This window comes from Pipistrellus hanaki, assembly GCF_964339955.1.
Source record: "Pipistrellus hanaki genome assembly, chromosome: 6".
Classification (NCBI taxonomy): domain Eukaryota; kingdom Metazoa; phylum Chordata; class Mammalia; order Chiroptera; family Vespertilionidae; genus Pipistrellus; species Pipistrellus hanaki.
The window spans coordinates 41,358,753-41,379,852 of record NC_140508.1 but is presented as its reverse complement, the minus strand read 5'-3'; the positions used below and the strand labels follow the sequence as shown (position 1 = coordinate 41,379,852).

Here is a 21,100-nt window from a genome sequence, read left to right as displayed (position 1 = left end):
AGAAGGATCAAGATGGTGCAAGTTTCAGGAGACGGGGGATAGAGAGCAGTCACAGGTGTTGTCCCAGTTCCTGGCATGACAAATAGGTGAATGCTGGGCCCATATCCTGGGAAGGGGGGGACTGGTTTCCTCGGTGTCCTCCCAGCAGGTGCCTGGCAGGATGTCTGATGTGCATCATGTGCTCATTAAACATTTGTTGATTTACCATTTGAGCCTTCTCCTTTCCCCTCAGTTTTATCATGCTCCTTCCTTGTCCCCATCACCTCTGCCCAGGAATATTCCTGCATTGTATGGTGGACAAATGATGGTTGTGAGGGTCAGATGGACTCAAGATTGGAGCCAAGTCCTGTTACTTACTGGCTGGGTATGGGAGGAAGATAGGCTCAATTCTTCATAAGATGGCGGGAACTGCCATCTACCACATGGGCTGTCCTGGGGACTTAATGACATGCTGAATGTAGGGAAACTGCAGGTACCGTAAATATTAGCTAATGTCATTTGTCCTTTTCTTGTGCAGTGTCTTCACCTCTGCTGCTTCTCTATTTCCTGGTCTCAGGTGCTGGAGGAGTGGAACCAGTGATTAGATGTGAGTGTCTTTCATGCTGGGGTCCATGCCCGACCCCCACCTCAGGCCAATGTACTTTTTACTCCACCCGAAAACTCCTTGGAATCTGAAAAGAACCAGTCTCTGTAGAGGGCCAAATGGGAAGACACCTGGACATTCTATAGATTGTTGTTGACTGGGCCCAGGATATTGGCAGAATCATGTCAGTTGCACTCCCGCCCTGGGAGTGCAGAGATGTTCTTAGTTCCTGGCTTGTGTTTGTTCAGGAGGAAGGAGTGGGTGGAACCTGGGCTCTCCCAGGCTCCTTGTTTTCCTGTGAAACCCCTTGTTGGATTGGAGTATAAATAGATGTGCTGTGTGGTTTAGGAGGTTGTCAGTCTGCCTCTCCAGCAGAGGAGTTCGGCAGCCCTCCCAGCTCCCAGCTTAAAATCTATCCTGTGTCTTCTCTCTTTATTTCTATTATTTATCAATCCCTGGCCACCTCCACTTAGAACTGGTTCGTTCATCTCTCTTTCCGTGCGGGATGCGGAAAAGGGAGATCCCGCCGCATCAGGTCCCCGCAGTCTCTTTTGGTGTAGGAAAAGATTTTTCTTAAGAATTGTCTTTCTATAAATATTTTGAGGCTTTTTTTGGGGAAACATCTATGTGTAATTAGCGAGCCTGGGCAGCTGCCCTTTGCAGGCTGGTGATCTGCTTTGCAGGTGCAGGTGCAGGTGCAGGTGCAGGGAGCAAGTAGAGAGAAGCCTTCATGTCAGCGACATAGTTCAGATGTGATCTTCCTCTGGCCGTCTTTGTCATGGTTCTGTGGCCAGCCACGTGCCAAGGTGAGGACACTTTCTGCCATTAGAGGTGGAGCGCACACGCTGGGAGGAGCCCAGCCCAACTCGCACACCTGGATTTCAGCTCACACACCTGGATCCCAGCTCAAGCTCTCATGTGTGATGTGGCTTTGGCTGGGTCTTGGTGTCCTTTTGTGTGTAACCAGGGGGTTGGATCTGATGGTCTCCGCTCTTGAGATCCCTGATGGGAACTACAACAGCCATTGCTGATTCTAAAACATCTGGGAGAGCTGAGTAATAAGGGAGCTTAATAGCTACATGAGTTGCTTTGGGCAAGCTGGAGGTTTTTGTTTGTTTGTTTGTTTTTACCATTTTTCATATTTCTCATCCCTATATACTTTACAGACTCTACATCCCTACATACTCCAGCAGAATCCACATATCACATAAAATAATAAAGAGAGGGATAATAGTAAAAGTCTTTAGCTCATTGAAAACTCCTGGGTATATTAAAAATGATGGATAAAATGTACATATTAGTTTTATGTTTATATTTAGTTAAAAGATGTACATATTTAGGTTGAAGGGAAAGAGCCCAGCACATGCTTAGTGCATTGCATGAGTCTGTATATATGGAATTTCTAATGTTGAAGCTGAATTGTTGTGGGCTGTGATTATTTGGTTGGCAGATCTGAGAGAGGATTTTCTTCTCAGCAGCTTGCAGACTTCTTTCAACCTGTTTGTCTCAGGAGGGGGGCAGGAGTAGCTGAGGGGACCCACAGACTTTATCTGTGAAGTCCATTTACTCTAATCCCTTAACTACGCCAATTCCTGTGGACCCTTCCTGAGGCCGTTGGGTAGCAGTGAGCCTGTGGAATCCTCTTCTCTAAGAGAAAAGTATGCTTGTCAGAGCATGTGGTCCAGGGAAGGACTCAGTGTACTCACACCGCTGAGCAATAAGTAGTCGTTAATAATTTAGCATTGAAGATACTTCGCATCCAAAGCACAAAAAAGAGGACATTGTGCCTGGAATTATGAGCTCTCTTGTGTATGGTCAAGATGGGAAATGGAGAGCAGGTCTGGTGCTGATCCAAGACCTTGTAAACAGGCATTATTCAGCCTGAAACAAGGCCTCAGCCTGAGGAAGAACCAAGGATTGGCCCCCACGCTCATAGGTTTCTCTAGGGCCCTCTGTTCCTCTGTTCTTCTTCCTTCCCTGTTCTTCTTAGGCAATGTGTCCCCTTCCCCCGCTCTCCCCTCTTCCTGCCAGCCCCACCCCCTCTGCAAACAGGTGCACAGTTCCAATCACTCTGAAGATGAGCACAGGCCAGAGCAGTGAGAAACCCAGATACAAAGAAAGCACCCAATGGGAGGGACATCATCCCAACAGGACGTTTTCATCCTAACCTCTGTCTGATTTTACTTTCAATTTACAGGTTTTTGTCACATTTGATTCTCTCTATTTTCTAAAATACTTGAGGGATTGCTTCCCTCCTCCCACCCCTCCCAGCTCCCAGGGCTGCTCTAAGCGGTGCTCCTGCTGGGACAGGGTCCTGTTCTGCTAGTGGCCTGGTGCTCCGGAGGACGGCCGGTGTCGCCGCCTCATGCAGCTGGAGGCCGGAACAAGAGACAGTCTGAGGAGGCATGGCTGCTGCCCAAAGAAACTTGATTCCTGTCTCTTGTTCTTAGTAAAAACAGGCCCCTGGACTGGGCATTGGATAGAAACTTAGAGGCTGGAGCTGTGTGACTTTCTGTTTAGTGACAATTCTTTAAGGAGATGTACAGAAAATGCCTGAATCTGCCAGGGAGAGGCAGGGTGGGTTTGTGGGGCTAGAACTGGGCTTTGATTCTGGGGATGGGACCCTCATGTTAGCAGCCTAAGTGGCCTTGAGCCAGGTCTATCACCTCAGCTTCCTCATCACTAGGTGAGAAGGGTGATCCAGATGGTGTCACTCTCCGCCCCCCCCCCCCCCCCCCCCGAGAAATGCTCTGTGCGAACAGGCCTCCAGGATTAAGGTAGCTGACAGAGCAGCCTTAATAGCACTTGGTTTTAATCTTAAAACATATTAACTTCTTCAGTCCTTGTAGACAATCCTATGAAGCTGGTGCTGTTGTTAATCTCATTTGTAGATGAGGAACAGAGAGGTTAAGTGATGTGCCCAAGGTCACATAGCCAGCAAGGGGCAGAGCTGGGGCTCAAGTTTTGCCTCTGATACTGTGTTGTTAACTACTTTGGTACTCTATGCCCATTGAGATAGTCAGGCAGGGCTCTGGAAAGTTCTTCGGTATCAAACCAGAATTGATTTGACCAAAGAATTGGTCAAATTCAGGCAGCATCAGAGTGTGATGAATGAAAGTGCAGTCTGAGTCAGACATGGCTGAAGTAAATCTTCAACTTCAACTGCTGTGACCTTGAGCAGTGCTCAGCCTCTCTGAACATCAGTCTCCTCACCTCTAAAATTGGAGTGATGATAATGATGATGATGATGATGATGATGATAATGATGGTGATAAAGGGTTGCTGGGAAGATTAAACCAATGCATGAAAAAGTCTTTACATAGTGAATTGGCATATTATATAGATGCCAACTTTTACTATAGATAGAGATAGTAGGCATATATTAGAAATACATACACACACACACACACACACACACACACACACACACAACAAACACACTTATTTTACTGAATCTACAGAACTAATATCCCTGAAACACATTTTGGGTAATCTAACCATCTCTAAGGTCCTCATTTCCTTCCCCCCTATATTGATTTCTAATTTTTAGTTATAAACTTCCTAAGATCTTATTGATGCATTTGTGGGCTCCCTCTCTAGAAAGAGCTCACATGCATAGTTGTAACAGCTGGAGTGCCTTAGAGATCATGGTGACACACTCATTTCACAAAGAACTAAGGCATGGGGAGATCTAGTGACTTGGCTCAAGCCACTGTCCATGGTGCGCTGGGATGGGTGGGACTTCACTCCCTCTGTGCCTTCAGAGCAGGTCCCTACAGCCTGAGGGTAGGGCTCTGTGGGCTTTCTTGAAAACCTACTCATGAGGATCTTTTTCAGCTAAGGTCCCCTTAGGACCCTCTGCTCCCGCTGAGCTCCCGGTCTCTCTTAGATTTGCTTTAGGAATGGGAGCATTCTCGGAGATCCAAGTCATATTTAAGTAAGGGGTTACAAACTCCTTGGCCTTCCTGGAGATGGGTGTTGGGCCTGTCTGAGACACTGTCAGTGGTCATTGCTGTAGCCTCAGGGAGCACAGCCCCTGCCAAACCCCACGGTGCTGATTACCAAGGCCAGCATCTGCCTCGATTGTGCTTTCTAGGCTCATGGTTTGTCATTGCTGCCGGAATAGTCTTAAAGCAGCTCGGTGTGGAGCCTTCCTCTCCTCCCCACCTGGGCCTCAGTAGTTCATGTCAGCCTCTGGCCCCTCCTGTTACGGGATCCTGCAGCTTCACACCCTGGTATGCCTGGGCTCACCTCTGCCGGTGTCCTCTGTGGCGAACTTTCCAAAGTCCTGTGTTCCCCTTTCAGAAAGTTGTTGCTAGAAAGTGGCTGACTTGTCAGAGACCATAGTTTCACCTCTTTCATCTAGGTGGGGCAGTGACCTGACTTTAGGTCAAGAGGATATGGGAGAAGGGATATAAGCTACTTGCAGGCTTAAACTATATAAACCTCTCATGTGATCCTTACTAACCTTTTCCCCGTTTGCTGGGTGGATGTTGAATCCCTGAGTAGTGGTGTAAGGCATGTGGTGAAGATAACAGAATCCCTGTCAGCCTGGGGCCCTGAATGACTGTCTAGAAGACAGTCTCACCTCCTACCTCCACCCTCACTGCCCAGCGGCCTTTATGTGAGCAAGCAAAAACTTTTATTAAGTCTTGATATTTCAGAGTGTTTTCTTACTGTAGCTAGTACCCCCCGGATACATATTCCTGTTTCTTCCACCAGCGATAGTCCCTGCCCCCTCCTCCAGCTCAAGTCCACCTCCACCTGAAGTCCTCCCGGCCTCACTGGTCCCAGGGTGCCCTTTTCTCTGCATTCTGCCTTGTGTTGCCACACTCAGGCAGTTCCGACTTTGCTACATATGGGCTCCTAGCGCTAATTGAAGAGGACAGGGACATTGTTCTATACTCACTCTGCATCTCCCAAAATGCCTAGCGCCAAGCCCGGCAAACAGTAGGCACTCAATCAATACTAGTTGATCGATTCGAGAAAGGCTGGAATGATCCATATCAAACTCCAGGCATCATCTGGGAGCTCGCTGATTAAACAGATGAATCTTGCAGCCTTTCTCTAACGCCACCAACCCAGCCTTAGCCGAGGGGCCCGGGCCTGGGCCTCCAGGCTGCAGAGCCCTCCTTGCTGGCTGGTTCCTGGCTGACTTCCCAGCACCCAAGGCCTCCAGGCCTCTCTTAAATGGCCAGGGCATCCATCAAACGATCTGTCGACTGAAGGCTATTCTTTGTTCTCTGCTCCTCCTGGTTAAAAAAAAATCCACGGTAAACTCCTCTTTCTCAGGCTCCCGTTTCTCTACCTATCTGGAGAAAAGTAGCACAGTGGTATCTTCCAATTACTGTATTGGTATTTTGATATGTATGTATGTGATATGTATGTATGTGATAGACGTGTCATCACATGGGACCTGGGAAGCCCAGCCCAGGACTGGGGGCCATGAGCATTAGTTAGTTCGCAGCCTGTTTTGAGCTGGGTAGCTCTGTGCTAACGCTGCAGCCGCTGACAGCTAGTGACATGTTCAGGCAGACCAGCTAGTTGGCTTCATAGTGATAAAAAATATCTTAGAGTCAATACTACACTTAGTTTCATTTATTTTATTTTTTTCATTACTTTTTGTAGTTCTCATAGCACTCTGTTGAATGAAAAACAATGAGAAAATTATGGAAATGGGAACAAAAATTTAGCACCACTTGAATTTCCGTGAATCAAGGATAACTAACTGGGAATATTTGCTGTACATCTTTTTCAGACTTTCCAATGCCAAAATATACATCCTGTTCTATATATATCCTGTTCTATAAGTTGATTTTTTATATATATCCTGTTCTATAAGTTGATTTTTTACTTGCCAATTTCTATATTAAACATAAAAAGTATAATTTTAAATGGTTTATATTATTCCATTTTATGGAAATGTATCATTGTTCAGAAAATTATCGCTATTGTTGGGTATTTAAATATTTTTGTTTGTTTTGTCTTGCTGTTACAAATTCCTTAGGGACATTGTTGTATATAAACCTCTGCATGCTTATGTGGTTATTTCCTTATGATAAATTCATAGAAGTGGAATTATGAGATCAAGGGAGTGTAAATTTTACAGATGTTTGATACCTGTGGCCAGAAAGGCCACACCAATTTACCCTCCCACCAGCATTCCACTAGTTTTAAGTTTATTCAGTCAAATTAGTTTATATATGTGGATACAAACCGAAGAGCTGGATGGGGAGAAAGAAATTAAATGGTTAATGTATTTCAAAGCTGTTTATCTTTGTTCAGTCAGCTCTGAATTGTGCTGCTCTTTAAAACAGACCAGTTTTCTGTCTGATGCAAGGTTGCAAAACATCTGCGTGAGTCTAAAGGACATTGGTTTGTTTCAGCATAATTCAGAGGGGCAAAGGCCGAGTTCCAGAGAGCTGTGGGCTGTGATGTGTGAGTGGGGGGAGGTGTACATTTCCGTCCTGTAGTTCATAGCCCCTAACTCCAGGGCGGGTTATTCCAATAGGAAACAGAAGAAACCTGCTTTTGAGATGCTCTGGGAGAAGCAAATACAAGGCCAAGTGTAGGCCATTTTGTCTCCCGGGAAGAAAGCTGGGGCAGGGAAGAGCTGCATTGGGGGAAACTGGCTTTTTGGTGTGCGCAGGTGTATTAAGATTCTCCTTCATGTGTCAAAAAAAATCTCTTTCAAAGTGAAAAATAGAAACTGTTAATATCTCCCCTGTCTTCTCCCTGCCACGCTCAATTCTCTTGTCTGCTTTTTGACGCACATGCTGCCAGCTTTCTGTCTGCTGGTGAGAGGTTCGGGCAGCATCTGTGGTGGGCAGAGATGCTTTGCTGGGGGGAGCACCTTTGCCCTTGGACAAGACCTTCCTATTGCCTGAGGTCACATGTCCTGATTCGCTTGGCTCCTGAGGAAAGCAAGGAGAAGCCCTGAGCAGGATCACTTCTGAGTGGGCACTAGCCGCCTTGTGGAGAGGAACAGGGGAAGTAGCTTCTATTAAACCCTTCCTGGAGGTCCAGTCAGTTGCCTAGATTATGGGTTTGTACTTCTTCTAGAAAAGGTGTGAGATAGTGTCATGCCAGGGGAAGGGAACCTAGTTGAGTCAGGAGTCCTGGCTCTGCCGATGACCTATAGGTAGGGTGACTTTGCCCAAGTCATCTGATTGCTCTGAATCTCAGAGTCTTAATATGTCAAATGGTGATGGAGGGGTTGTTTGTGAGGATCAGATGGGCTACTTCTTCTGGGCGCACTGATTCTGGATATATATTTCCTGAATTTCCTGGTAGGAGTTGTCTCTCCCATCATAAACCTCTTTGGTTTTCCATAACACATTGTTTATGTAGCTCTTATTATACTGAGTGATGACAATTTACATAGCTCGTAAATTTGTTGGACTTTTGTATCAGGGCTGGTGGCCCTGATGAATAAAACACTCACATTTTGGAGGTTTTCCCAATAGAAGTATACTTTCTAATTACTTGACTGATGAGCATCTCCATGTAGGTATTCAGGGACCCAGGTTCCTTCTGACTTGTGGTTTTGTCATCCTCTAGATCCTTGAAGTCATATACATTCAGCCAGAAAACATGGGATGATGTCTGGAGACTGCTTCTTCATCTTGATATTAAGTGGATTATGCTACTTCTTGTCCACATTTCATTAGTGAGCAAAGGTGCAAAGGAGGCTGGGAGCCTACATGGCTGGGCAGTTGGACCAGAGGCAATTCTCTTTAAAAAAAAAAAAAAAGGACATTCTGACTCTTTGGTGGACAGTTAACTGTCTCTTCTACATCTAAGTTCTCCGTGAGGATAGGATGTAGTCTTTCCTATGTCTCAACACCTTACACTGTTCCTGACACAGATGTTCATTCAGTTCAGTAGGCTTGCATCATCGGTGCATTTAATTTTGGTAAATTTAGCTGCACAGAGAAAGAGAGGAAGAAAACTATAAAAATAGTGCCCGTGGTTCTGTTTACCAATTCCAGGCAATGGACAGACGACTAGAAAAGGATCTGCAAACTACAGACTGCAGGGCAAACCCTGCCTGCTGCCTGTCTTTGTGAATGAAGTTTTATGGGAACACAACCATGTCCATTCATTTACACATTGTCTATGGCTACTTTCATGCTACAGTGTCAGACTTGGGTACTTGTGATAGAGGCTGCAGAGCCTACACTATTTACTACATGGCCTTCTTCAGAAAAAGCTTGCTGACCCCTGCACTGGAGATAGAGCATGAGATGGGAGACTTGAATCTGTTCTTTTGTCACTTTCCGTCTTCTCCAGCCCTCTTAGTGTGAGCATACTGTGTCAAGGTGATTATCAGCCTAGTGTTTAAATACAATATGGTGTCTAAATGCAACCCAACAGTACTTCTTCAGCTATTTAGGAAATTTTAAGGGCAAAGTTTATCTTACACACTTTATCCAGAGCTTACTCTTTCTTATAAAACGTGACTCCATTGTAAAAGCATGTTGAATGAATGCATAACTGAATACAGCAACCCTTTGGAAAGTTAAAAGGATTCTACAAATCACAGTATTACTATTGCTTTCATTTCTCACTCATTATATTTCAGGAAATAGAGCTGTCCCTGAATCCCAGGAATAACCCGTTAACCCCAAAATGCTCATTATAAATTTATATCCTGCTAGTTTTGTGATTAATTGCCTCTTTCCCTCCCTCTTCCTCTCCTCCCCCCTTCTTGGTTAGTTCATTGTCACAAGCAGAAAAAATAAAAGAAAGCTATTTTTTTCTCTTTTAAGAATGAGTGGCAGCATTATAGACACCCTGAGTGGCAAATATCGAAAGAGAGTTAGTCATCTAAGTAAATGCCACAGTGGCAACCTGGGCATTAATGTACTTTATTAATGTTTCTTTCCCTTTCTTCGCTCGATTTCCCACTCTCCTGCTAAAGCTTACTGAGATAACTTCCAAAATATACTCAAATCCCTATCTCAGGGTCTGCTTCTGGGGGAACAGACTAAGGCAGCTTGTCCTTTTGTTGTAAAATTAACCATTAAATGTGGACTTTTGAGGGTGGAGAAGAAAAAGGGAAGTTGGGAAATTTTACCAATTTTAGGCTTTCCCAGTCTTGAAGTTTGCATTGGATGAAACAAACAAACAAAAAAAATCTAGGGGAAAAAGGTTACAAAATCAGACACCCCCAAGTTTGGGGATGTCTGTGAGGCATAGTTGTGTTAGCAGTATAGTTTGGAGAATTATAAGAATTTTTCCAAGGAGAAAATCAGATTGCCTTTAATAATAGAAATAGACAACCAACCTTTTAAAAAATTTTTTTAATTACCACAGGCAATCCTGTGGAATTTTTTTAATTACCACAGGCAATACTGATGTACAGTCAGCACTGAGAGTCACTGCTCTATACATTTAATCCATGACATTAAAATGACATACAGCTAGAGTTTATTGTCTGTTTCTGTGAGCCAGGCAATGGACAAGTCCTTTGCACATGCTATCTCATCTAGCTTAGACAGCAACTTGTGGGCCTGCACTGAAAGAAGTTAAGAAACTTGCCTGAGACTGCACAAAATTCAGGTTGGAATTTAGCTGCCTGCCTTCATCACGTACCATGTGTTGATGTGCTTTCTCTCTGTTAGTCAAATTTGCCAAAGACTGATCTTGTCAAGGATTAGTTTAATTTTATTGATTAATTTATATTTAAAGTTAATCTGTTTTACTTCCTTTCTTCTACTTTTATTGATTTTTTTTTGTTTCCACACTTCCTGATTTGAAAGTTGAGTTTGTTTAATTTCAATCTTCCTTTTGTATTAAAGCACTTGATTATTGCTATTCATTGGCTTTTGAGTACCACTTTGGCTGCATCCCATAAATTTTGCCATTTAGTGCTCTCATTGTTGGGTTATAAATAGTTTATCATTTGCTTATAGTTCTTTTATAGCTTGGGAGTTATTTAAAAATATATTTTAAAGTTTTCAAGTATGAAAAAGCAGAAATTGTAAAATTAAAACCACCAGATTAGTAAAATGGTATGTAGTAGGAATTTATCCTGCATGTAAGAACAGTTAATGAACTGGGAGCTTTCATATTTAATACTGATGTGAAACTCAGGGGCATGGGATTACCATAAAATGAAAATGAGGAAGTTGTTTAACTTTTACAATAATTGGTTATTACAGTGGGGGTTTCCAGATGACAGGAGATTGATTAAAAGTGATTTTCTCACATTATTTTAGAAGATGATTAGTTTCTCATATGATCATCAGAGGCATTTACAAGAAATAACCTAAATTGAGTTTTGCCTATGTTTATGAAATAAGCTAGATTTAGTTTTGCTTACATGGCTTAAATGGTTTTGTCTATTTCAGAGATTTTGAAACCTGGTCCCTATTTGATTTTACTTAACAGTTTCCCTTTATTGGTCATTCTTTTGCCAAACTAAGCATGTGACCAACTAGTTTAGCATTACTCTCAGTTGTTGACATAATCAGGATGGAGAGTCACATAGTTGCTATTCAAAAATTGACTAGTAAGGATGGAGGGTCATATTGTTACTATTGTCATCATTTGTATAACCATCACTGAATTATTCCAGCTGTCTAATCCTAACAGATACTGTTGACCGATGAATACTGGCTGAAAGGCATTTAAAACCCTTGAGAGGTTAATATGATGACTATAAGGAAAATAATAACCAAAGATTGAAGAATTCCTCAGAGCAGAGATTCCCAGGAGCCAAGATTTAACAAACTAAATAAATCAAATAGTTTATATTTAAATTCAAATTTAAGTCAACCTACATTTTTCTGAATAATATGTAATTGTGTTTCAGGCTTTCTTTCTGAGTAATTTACATAGGTACAGCATGATGTAATAGCAATTACATATCCTCCTGGTTATCTAGGACAGAATGAAAATGAAGATGATTTATTTCAATAAATAGTGTTGCAGGTGAACTTCCACTTAACTGTAATGTAATGTGAGCAATCAGGTAATTTAATAAGAAGCATTTCTATGGAAACAAACAAACACCCACAAACATACAAAAAACAAGAAAGGTTAATAGAGAAAAATATAAACTTAGTTCTGAGTTTGGAGAGGAGTTAGTTGAAAGAATGTCTGTATTTGAGTTTGAAACAACTTTAGATGGTGGAAAGAGGATAACAGTTTCAATCTGATGTATTTTCCTGGTTTTCAGTTTGATTGCTTTGATGATGTCATTAGGTACGTATTCTGGTGAACTCCCTTTAGTGGCTCAAAGAGCAATAGGCACAAAGGTTGTCCATACAAGATCCATTGTAGTGATTTCTCTGAGGCTTACAGTTAGATGACAAAAACCTTGAAGACACTGAATAGGACTAGAATGTGATGAAGGGCACACTATAGTTTTTCTATTAAAACATTTTTTTCTATAGTCATTCCATGTTTATAAAAAATAATTATGGTGAAATTAATTTGTATGTGATATAATTCTAGTTTTATTAAACTTGGCTTGATTATTTTTATAAATATGGCAAGAATAGTGATTCTATGTACATTCTCAAATACGACATTCCAGTGAAAGCTTTGCTAAATATAAAGGACTTTAGAAGTCAACCTTAGTTCTCTAAAATTTCCTGGTAATCAGAAATCTCAGATTAGACCTTCACCTGTCTTTAAGTGAAGAAGCAAAGCTAAGGACTTGTTTGTTTCCTATTACAAGAACAGATTACTATTGAACTTATGTAAATACATATATTGTCCTGAAAAAAATAAGTATATATATAAATAAGCTTATTTTATATATATATATATAAATAAGCACACACACACACACACACACACACACACACACACATATATAAGCTTAAGCAACTGCTCAACTGTTCGACCGCTCAACCGGGAGCTATGATGCACACTGACCAACAGGGGTCAGATGCTCAATACACAGACATGGAAACATGGAACAATCTCAGAGGGAAGGGTGGGAAGAGATTAACCAAAGTTCTTATATGCATTCTAGAGGCCTGGTACACGAATTTGTGCACTGGTGGGGTCCCTCGGCCTGATCTATGGGCATCAGACTGAATCCATGCACCAGGCCTTCAACATCCCCAGAGGGCTCCCAGATTACGAGAGGGTGCAGGCCAGGTGGAGGGACCCCACTAGTGCCTGTGCACCGGCCTTTAGTATTTAATAAGAGTTTATGAATTCTGGAGAGATCAGATAGGAGGAAAAGATAAATATTTCAACCTTTTTTCTTTTGCAAAGGTATATATTACCAAATTGCTGCAAGTTATAGATAGCTTAAAAGAAGAGATAAAAAGGGCCTTCAAATCTGGAAAATAAAGCATTAATAAAGAACCACAACTGTTTTAAATGAAGTCATAAAAATTTTATTAATTTTCTAGACTTATTCAGTCTCATGTAATAAATTCTTGTTTTGTTTGATCTGGGGTTTGCACTTTTATGAATCAATCAATTTTTTCATTAGAGTTCTAGAAAATCTTACCTTGTTCAGTGTTATGATTCGGAAGTTATAAGAAACCTATATTCTAGAATACTTTCCATGAATCTCTTTGAAGATTATGTATTTTTGCTTGTAGTTGATTGTCAGAGTCAGTAAAGTAATAACTATCTGTGAATGAGATAAGACTTAAAAATAGGATAAGGATTTGGTGAGAGTGCACTACAAATGATGCAATTGTTAAGTAAATTTGGTTACTTTTGTGATAATTTTATACAATATTATAAACTAACTAGAGGCCCCTTGCAGGAAGATTCCTGAAATAGGGCTCCCTGCTGCTGTCTCCACTGCCCTGCCTGCTTCCCTCACTTCTCCCCACCCCACCTGCTTCCCTTCATTCTCTGCCGCCCCGCTTGCTTGCTTCTCCACAATTTTGCTCCCTTTTGCAGGGCTTGGCTTCTTTCTACGCTTTCTTCAGTCTTCGTTCTGGCCTGGACATGCAAATTAACCGCCATCTTGGTTGGGTTAATTTGCATACACACCCTGATTGGCTGGTGGGCATGGCTTCCGGGTGTAGCGAAGGTATGGTCAATTTGCATACTTCTCTTTTATTAGAGAAGATAACTGAAATTATGACTGAAAACACTATACAAAGATATCAGATTTTTAGGAATTTCATATAATTTATGAATTACTTATATTAATAATAGCCACATAAATATAACCTAAGAAGGTTAAATATTTTTATTTGATCATGTTTCCCATGTATGTTTAACATATTAAATAAGCCTAAGTAAATTAACATTTTTCTTTTTATAAGGAGAGAGCAAAATCTTTTGAGATCTTTTGAGATCTGCTAAGGATTCTTTATAAAGTCCCCAAATTAACTCAACATCAAAAATATTTTATTAAGAATTTATTTTTGGGATGTTTGTAAAAAATCTCTAAAATTTTAAAACACTTGATCAAATAGAAGCACAGGTTATTTAGTTATTTATTCAGCCAAAGTGTTAATTAAAATATTTCAAGGGCAAATACAAAAAGTTAAATAGTTTTTAAAAAAATCTTAACTCTTTTAACATTGAAAAGACTTAGTTTTTCTAAGTGATTAGAGACAACATGAAGCACAGGAAATGTTTTGCTGAGATGCAGAATTTTTGTTTCCTAGGAAGATTACATTAATGGAAAATAAAATTTCATAGAATCTTTTATTAAGGGCAGACCAATAATCTAATAAATTTTGTGATTTTAATAGAGAGAGAATTAAATCTAGTTTTATATCAATACATTATTGACCTTATTTAAAAAACCCTTTAATTGTTGAAAGTATTACATGTCTCCCCTTTTCCCCTCCATTGACTCCCTCCAGCCTGTCCCCATTCCACCTCCCCCATCCCCCAGGATCTTCACCTCCTTATTGACTGTGTCCATGGGTTATGCATATATGCATACAAGTTCTTTGGTTGATTACCTCCCACCCATTCACCCTCCCCCACCTATTAAATACTTCTATTCCATTTTAGGCAGAATTAACCTCAACATACCTAACCCTGCCAACCAAACCTGCAATTTACTATAATCATATGGGTTTTATCTTATTCTTTTTCTCTTTCTTATTTTGAAACAACCAGTCATCTTATTTAGGAAAAAACTATTTTTTTTTCTTAACGAGAACACATTCTATATTACTTGATTACTCTTCATATAAAAACACATCTCATTTTCTTATACTTCGTATACAAAATTGCTTCCCTTCACTCTTATTGTTTCTAGTAGTTTTAATTTTACATATTGATTATAAAATGTAACTTAATAACTTTGACTTTCTAGTGAAACCCAAGCATCAGTTAATTGAGAACTATCTATCATATATATTAGTATCCCATAGTAAGTAGATTAGCAAATTTATAATACATAATTATGAAAAATTTTATTTTTATTAGACATATGTTTTTCATAGTACAATTTTTAATGTGGCATAAGACATACATATTAATACATCCAAATAGCTTCTGTCTTTGTGTGAAAATAAAGCCAAAAGTAGATAAACATGTTTAATAATTACTGTTCCAGTATATTTTTGAAAATTAATATCCATTATTAGTTTAACTTAGTATACATTTTTATGTTATTTACATCTATTTAAATTACTTATTTTTAACAATTATGCTTAGATTGGACACTAAACAGCTATCTTATTTTTCTTGTTGAAAAATTTTGTAATATAGAGGTAATATGAGCTTATTTGACTAGTATAATACACCCAGGCAGAAAAATTTGCATGTTAGCATCATATTTAATGTTGAAAATTCTGAAGACATGCTTGCTTTCATTAAGACAAAAAAACTTAAATCAGCTTTCATTTATCAAAGATTACCGATGTAAATTGAAAAGCATTTGGATTAGTTTCCATATTTCTCAGAATTTTAGGAATACTTACTTGATATAAACACATTTTCTTTAAACCATGAAAAATAATATAGCTCTTTAAAAATTTTACATATATGCAATATACATACATACAGAATTTCCTATATAACATTCAATATATATATATATATTGAATTTTATATGTATATAATATACACACACATATAATTTCCTATAATGATATCTCTATAGGCTCCATAGACTTTTACCTAAAATTGAGAAAACATCCATTATCCATGTTAAAATATGGAGGGAGTGGCTGAAGGAGATTATGGGAAGACTAAAACCCTTCTCCCTACTCCCAAGCCTGGCAGTGGTATACATCATTAAAAACCACCTCTTTATCCCCTGCCTACTTTTTGTATTCTTTACCTTAGTGACTTGGTCAGAATAAATCTTTAATATATGGTATGTTGAGTTGAACAGTTACACCCATCATAAAATAATTAGCTCCAGGTACAAATATAAGATATATCATACTGAGAGCAAGAAGAATTAGAGTTCAGTGTGATCAGGTGTCATCAAATGCATGAGGGAGGAAATGAGGCAAAGTGGAATGGAATGGAGAGAATAGCACCATCAACCTGTTAGCAGTGGGAGCAAGCAAAATGTGTTCATTTGCATGAAGGAAGGGAGAGAGAAAGAAAGAGAAACATTGATTAAGAGAGAAACATCAATCGGTTGTTTCCCATACATGCCCCAATTGGAGATAGAACTTACAACCTAGGTATGTATCCAGACCAGGAATCAAACCCTCAAACCTTTGGTGTATGGGATGACTCTCCAATCAACTGAGCCACCCAGCTAGGATCATAGATGATTTTTAGGTGATATTTTTCCATTCAAGCTGGCAGAATTGAGTTGGTACTTTACATCAAGATAATGTACCTGATGATGTGAGGGAACAGCTTGGCTCCTCTCTGAAGAAGACACAATTCAGTTGGGAAGATAAAATAAATGCATGTGAAGCAATACATCCCAGGGCAAACTGTGAGAAGGGAGTACACAGAAGAGGAGAGGCCATGAGCAATACCATGGACAGCATAATGAAATTTGACTAAACAAGGTGCTGGCATCCTTCCCTTTGCACAAAGATATCTAATAATCAGAAAGTGAACCCAGCATTCTGTAATATTCTATCAGAAAATAACACCATCACCAGTCTCATCAAAATAACATGACCAGCACATCTAAAAGCTATTTAGCAGAACCACTCAATCTTACATGCGAGGTTTGGAGATGTCCACTTTGAAATTACTTGTTTTAATCACAGACTGGAAGCAGCAAGATGTAGGAAAAATTATTCCTGTATCCAATTAATTAGGTTTCTCTCTGGTTGAAAGCTTTTTCAATGGAAGAAACGGGAAAATAATTAATGCCCCATAAAAGATGATGATGTAAGAGGACTCTGTGTGTATGCAGACCATTTTAGCCACTCGGTGCTTGCAAAGCATCAAGGCTTTTCAGGGATGACGGTCATGGTTACTCAGTCAGGAAGGGGACTCCTTTTATTTCTGAACTAGTGGCACTTACAGCCAGTAGTAGAGGAGGAAAGCTGCTGCCATGAATTCATCCAAAGGATAATGTGGAAGTTTCTTGCGTCTGCTTCTTCCTGGGCTATCCCCAAGTATGTCCTGGTTTCAAACAATCTTATGCTAACTCTAGGACCCTTGTTCCATTGTGGACTCTTATTCAGACCTGCCCAAACCCCCACACCTTCTACTGACCTTTTTACCACCTTCACAATACAGCTATCTGTCCATCATCGTATCCCTTCAAGGCCTTTCTCACCTTTATTGTATATTATGTTACCTTTAGGTAAACTGGTTTTTATTTGAACAGTGGCCTCCTGCAGGCAACAATGCAACCCCTCCAAGTAATTTTTATTTATTATTTTTAGTCATCACCCAAGGAAATGTTTTTATTGATTTTTTTTTTTTTTTTTTTAAAGAGAGAGAGCAGAGAAACCAAGATGGCAGCACAGGTAAACATCTGAACCGCTGCCTCGCACAACAACTTCAAAACTACAACTAAAAGACAAAATGGACATCATCCAGAACCGCAGGAAGGCTGGCTGAGTGGAAATTCTACAACTAGAAGGAAAGAGAAAAGCACACGGAGACTCAGAGGAGCTGCGGAAGTAAAGGCAGAGGTACAGAAGGCTCGCACAGGGAAGACTGGCATCTGAGTATGTGGCTAGGAGACAATGGGAGGGAGACAAAAGCTCCAGATTGCTCTGAACCCCAGTTCTGGGCAAGACTCTGGGGACCCAGACTCATACTGGGAGAAACTGGACTGTCTGGCAGTGGGTGGAACTTGAGGGCGGCTTTCTCTTAGAGGTGCTTGCAGTGATTACCAAGGGACATTGAGACCCAGGGAGCCTCTTAGGGCAGGGCTGATGGGAAGCCATTGCTGTTTGCTCTGCCCTACCCCAGTTGTGCACAGAGGCTTTTGCATATGAATGGCCTGCTCCTTTGAAATCTAAACTTACCTAACAAACTGCAGCTGAGTCAGTGAAACCCATAGCATCCAAAAGAAGGCCCAAGGCCCCATAGAAGCTTGTATTGCTTCACAAATGGGCATTATCTGGGCATCTCCAAAACCCAAACAAAGAAGATAAATCTGCAGATCTCTCCATAGCTCCTGCTGGGTGGCCTTAGGCAGAGGCTAAATTAGCACCTCCTTGGAGATCCAAGAGTCAGTGTACCCAGGGGTCAGAGTAGGACCATCCAGATTACAACTCATCAGATCCATAAGGGACACACACATGGGGCAGACTCAGTGAGCACCAAAACCCCACTGAAGCAAGTCTTGTCTCATAAAGTTGTCTCCAGCACAGAAGTTCTCCCAATGTAGACACAACGGATTCTCACAGCCAATTGGCCTGTAGGTCAATTTCTCACAGTGATACCAACAACAATCAAGGGTTAACGACAAGACTGTGCACACAGCCCACAAAGGGGTGCACCAAGAGTGTCCACCTTAGGTATCTGGGGAGGCTGAGCCACTGGGCCCTATAGGACACCTAGCACACAAAGCCACTTTATCAACTCAGGGAAACAGCCAAAATGTGGAGCCAAAGAAACAGGTCACAAATGAAAGAAATGGAGGAAAGCAAACTATTGTATATAGAGTTCAAAACCATGGTTATAAGGTTTTTCAAGAATTTTCCAGAAAAGGCTAATAAATTTAGTGAGACCCTTGAGGATATAAAAAAGGACCAACTAGAAATTAATCATACACTGACTGAAATTAAAAATAATATACAGAGACAGCAGACTAGAGGATCATAAGAATCAAGTCAAAGATTTGAAATACAAAGAAGCAAAAAACACCTAACCAGAAAAGTAAAAATAAAAAGAATCCAAAAATTTGAAGGTAGTGTAAGGAGCCTCTGGGACAACTTCAAATGTACCAACATCCAAATTACGGGGGCACCAAAAGAAGGGAGAGAGTAAGACACTGAAAACCTATTTGAAGAATAATGACAGAAAACTTCCCCCACCTGGTGAAAGAAATAAACTTACAAGTCCAGGAAGCGCATAGAACCCCAAACAAAAGGAATACAAAGAGGATCATACCAAGACACATCATAATTAGAATGCCAAGAGCAAAAGACAAAGAGAGAATATTTAAAGCAGCAAGAGAAAAGCAGTTAATTTACCTACAAGGGAGCACTGTCAGCTGATTTCTCAACAGAAACTATGCAGGCCAGAAGGGAGTGGCAAGAAAAATTCAAAGTGATGAGTAGCAAGAACCTACAACCAAGATTACTCTATCCAGCAAAGCTATCATTCAGAATTGAAGATCAGATAAAGAGCTTCACAGATAAGAAAAAGCTAAAGAAGTTCACCGCCAAACCTGTATTATATGAAACACTGAAAGGTATTCTTTAAGAAGAGGAAGAAGAAGAAAAAAGTAAAAATAAAAATTATGATCAACAAATACATATCTATCAACAAGTGAATCTAAAAATCAAGTGAATAAAAAAATCTGATGAACAGAATAAACTGGTGAATATAATAGAATCAGGGGCATAGAAAGGGAGTGGACTGACAATCCTCAGGGGAAAAGGGGTGTGGGGGTGCAGGAAGAGACTGGACAAAAATTGTACACCTATGGATGAGGACAGTAGTGGGGGAGTAAGGGCAGAGGTTGGGTGGTGGGGGGAAGAGGAAGAATTGTAATAATCTGAACAATAAATATTTATTTTAAAAAATAGAGAGAGCAAGTGAGAGGGAGAGAGAAACATAAATTGGTTGCTTCCTGCATGGGCCCCCACTGGGGATCGAATCCACAACTTGGGTAAGTGCCCTGATTAGGAATTGAATCTGCGACCCTTCAGTGCATGGGACAGCACTTCAACTGAGCCACACAGGCCAGGTTCTCAAAATAGTCTTAAACCTCCTAACAAGTATATCTTCCTATAATCGTAGCACATTCAGTGTTGGGTGGAGAGTATAACTTTGAAACACAGCATCTTGGTTCCAGGTGGGAGCTCTACTTCTTCCTAGCTAGGAGGCTTAAGCAGCTGCTGAACCTCTGAGCCTCGGTTTCATTGTTTATACAGCACAGACCATGATACCTATTTCTCAGGGTTGAAAAAGCTTAGCAGTAAGGCATGTGATGGGCTCAGCCCAGAGCCTGTAACAAAGTAGACGCTTCTTAGATTTAAGTTGTTGTAATTGTATGGGCCATTGATCCTGCCTATGAACGTTCTATTTTTAATTGAAATTCTCCAAATTTGGTTGAAGAAGGAGTAGAGATAGTTCTGCAGCAGCCAGTCTTTTTTTTTTTTTTCTTTTAATATATTTTATTCATTTTTTTACAGAGAGGAAGGGAGAAAGATAGAGAGCTAGAAACATCGATGAGAGAGAAACATCGACCAGCTGCCTCTTGCACACCCTCTACTGGGGATGTGCCCGCAACCAATGTACATGCCCTTAACCAGAATCGAATCTGGGACCTTTCACTCCACAGACAGACCTCTATCCACTGAGCCAAACCGGTTTTGGCGTGCATCAGCCAGTCTTGAATAAGCCTGCACACCACTGCCTGTGGGTGCCAGCTGCTTGAGCAGACAGCCCCAGCTCCAAGATCCTATAAAAGGAGCATAGGACAACTGAGTTCTGGTTGGTCTGTCTCAAGCTGGCTATTTAATACAGAGTACATTACATTTCCTGTGAGAAAAAAATGAGCAACTATATGTGGAAGCCTTTAGAAGCTGTTAATGCTATGTAGGAGTTGGCTATGAAGAGTGTCATTTCCAGTTTTGTCATGACCAGCCTGGAACCAAGAGAAGAGGGGAGACTACATCAATTTGTCTGGGGAGATATGGGGACCTTATTTCAAGAGGGTTTGCAGAGATTTTTTAAAATATTTATAAATTTTTTAATTTTAAAACAACAAATGTTTATTGGTTCAAAACATCTCCCATATATCAATTACTAATTCACTGAGACTGTCTAGTCTAATCTGTGCTCCCACCAACTTCTCCCTCTTTCAGTAATTGTTTTTGTGGGGTTTTTAAAATTTTCTATTATAGTTCACATTCAACTTTTGTATTAGTGTCAGGTGTACAGCATAGTAGTTAGACAGACATATACTTTACAAAATGATCCCCCCTGATATTTCTAATACCCACCGGGCACCAT

The 21,100-nt window shown here is 40.5% G+C and overlaps 1 long non-coding RNA gene across 1 annotated transcript in view; it reads left to right on the top strand.

Moving 5' to 3' along the window:
* The window catches only part of LOC311624083, an 86,546-nt gene extending 66,995 nt beyond the window's left edge, over positions 1-19,551 (top strand). Inside the window, exon 3 of the long non-coding RNA XR_014795250.1 lies at positions 17,398-19,551. This is a non-coding gene — a long non-coding RNA (uncharacterized lncRNA). The remainder of the gene's footprint in view (positions 1-17,397) is intronic.
* Positions 19,552-21,100: the final 1,549 nt, after the last annotated feature.